Genomic DNA, 2,054 nt, shown 5'->3' on the forward strand with positions numbered 1-2,054 from the left:
TTTACTATGTATTTCTGAATTTCAAAATGATATAAAAGATAGCACAGACATACATGACTATTAGTGCTATGCTATTATTATTGTCATGCTATTATTGTTATGCTACTGTTACAGTAGCAGCCAGAGCCTTCAGTCAAATATTGGAGTCCCACAGTACTGGCAGTTGAACAAAATCATGCAAAGATCCCCATCCTGCCCTGAAGACCTTATATAGGGCTCGTCTCCACCACAAGGGTAGTGGTCATTCATTGGGTTGCCCACAACCAGGGTTGGATTAACACAAATTAGGCACGTGCCTAGGGCCCTAAGTGAAGAAGGGGGCCAGTTGTGCTTATTTTATGTATTATAATTATTGAGTGAAAAAAGTAGGGACCCATGAGCTTGTTTGCCTAGGGCCCACTAAAGGGTTACTCCAGCCCTGCTCACAGCAGCTTCTCTAAGGTCTGGGTGGGTAAAGGGCAGTCAGGACTTGAGAGCTGACACAAAGAGATGAGCCTTGAAAAACCTCACTGGCATATGTCAGAGGGGAATAGGCAGGGTGTGCTTGGGTTTGTCCCCACCAGCCATGCTGCTGATATCGTGTACATGAGCCTGCAGTCTTTGAGAAATCTCTATGGACCCTCTCAAGGTCTGGTAATTTCCAAAGATCTGTTTGAATTCACTTCTGGTAGAGTGCTGCTGCTATGTATAAATGTATATGTATGTATGTATGTATGTATTTTTACATCTGAAATCACACACAAAAAGATCTGATAGTTCCAACAAAGAAAACCAGTGCAGTGCCTGGAGTTTCTCTTTTTCTTTCAGGTCCCTTCCAACAATATTTGGCTCAGGTTCAGCATGTTACGAGGGCTCCCAAGCCTCCTTCCCAGATATATCTGTCTTGTCTCTCTGGGTAGAAGAAACTTATTTCTGGCGCTCTGTCAAACTCTTCACAACCTCATATTACCACACAGCAATGTTGAAGGCAAGAATGCATACTTTTACTTTGATTTCCACAGAGAATCATAATTCTTCCCAGGTTTTTTTTTCCTTCTAGGTGACAGATGACTCTCTAGTAGTCACCCATCTCATCATTTTGACCTTCTGTTCACCTTCTCCTTTTGTCCTGGCCAATTCCAGTTTGGGTAATTATTCTGGCTACAGTACATAAAATTCTCTCATGTTTAAATAGCAATGATATCCTTCTCCTCCTCCTCTTGTACTGTAGTGTTGTTATGGCCTGTTAAGTCCTTTTTGTGGCTTACAGAGGAAAAATTGAGCAGTGATCATCTAAGGACCGATATATTTTAATAAATTATTTCCAGTACTTTGGGACCCTTTGAATAATCTGATATTAGTGGTCCTTAAAACCTTTTTGACTTGCAGTTTCTACCCCACACAGTTTTTTACAATGGGACTATTTATAAACAGGAATTAAGATATAGATACACAAACTTTTTCACACAAGCATGTCCTTGATATGAGCACTATCTCTTTAAACCTATTTTTTTGGGCAAACAAGATGTCTACTAGGGGTGTGCAAAACTGGCCATATTTGATTTGAATTCGGCCCAAATCAGGGACAGTGATTCGATTCGTTGATTCAGATCACTGTCCCTGATTCAATTCATCTGAATCATAATCTGAAGATTCGATGCTGATTCAGAGAATCAGCGATTTGGTGATAGATACAGTTTGAAATGTTTTTTCTACATACCTCAAGGTACTGGACACAGCTTACAAACACTGCGATGGTGGGGCAGATGGAGCCCCCGCATGCTCGGCAGAGAACCCGGAAGGGGACCAAAAGTACTTCCGGCATAGGCGACAGGTACGGGGAGCACAGGGGTACATGTGCCCCTCCGATGGCCGACACTGATGCTGTTGGTAGGGCTGGTGCCCCCCAATAGGGTCAGTGGCTTCTCCAAGTGCCCCCCCCCCCCAGATTCAAGAGGCACCAGTCACACCTGACTTCCCCTTTTGGGTCCATTGCTGAAAACGCTACCAAAAACATCCCCCAGATCAGGGGAAACCTGGGTGCCCTCCCAGGCCCAGGAGGCACCAGTCACTGA

The sequence above is a fragment of the Crocodylus porosus genome, unplaced genomic scaffold, assembly GCF_001723895.1.
Source record: "Crocodylus porosus isolate Cpor-Errol unplaced genomic scaffold, CroPor_comp1, whole genome shotgun sequence".
Lineage (NCBI taxonomy): Eukaryota > Metazoa > Chordata > Crocodylia > Crocodylidae > Crocodylus > Crocodylus porosus.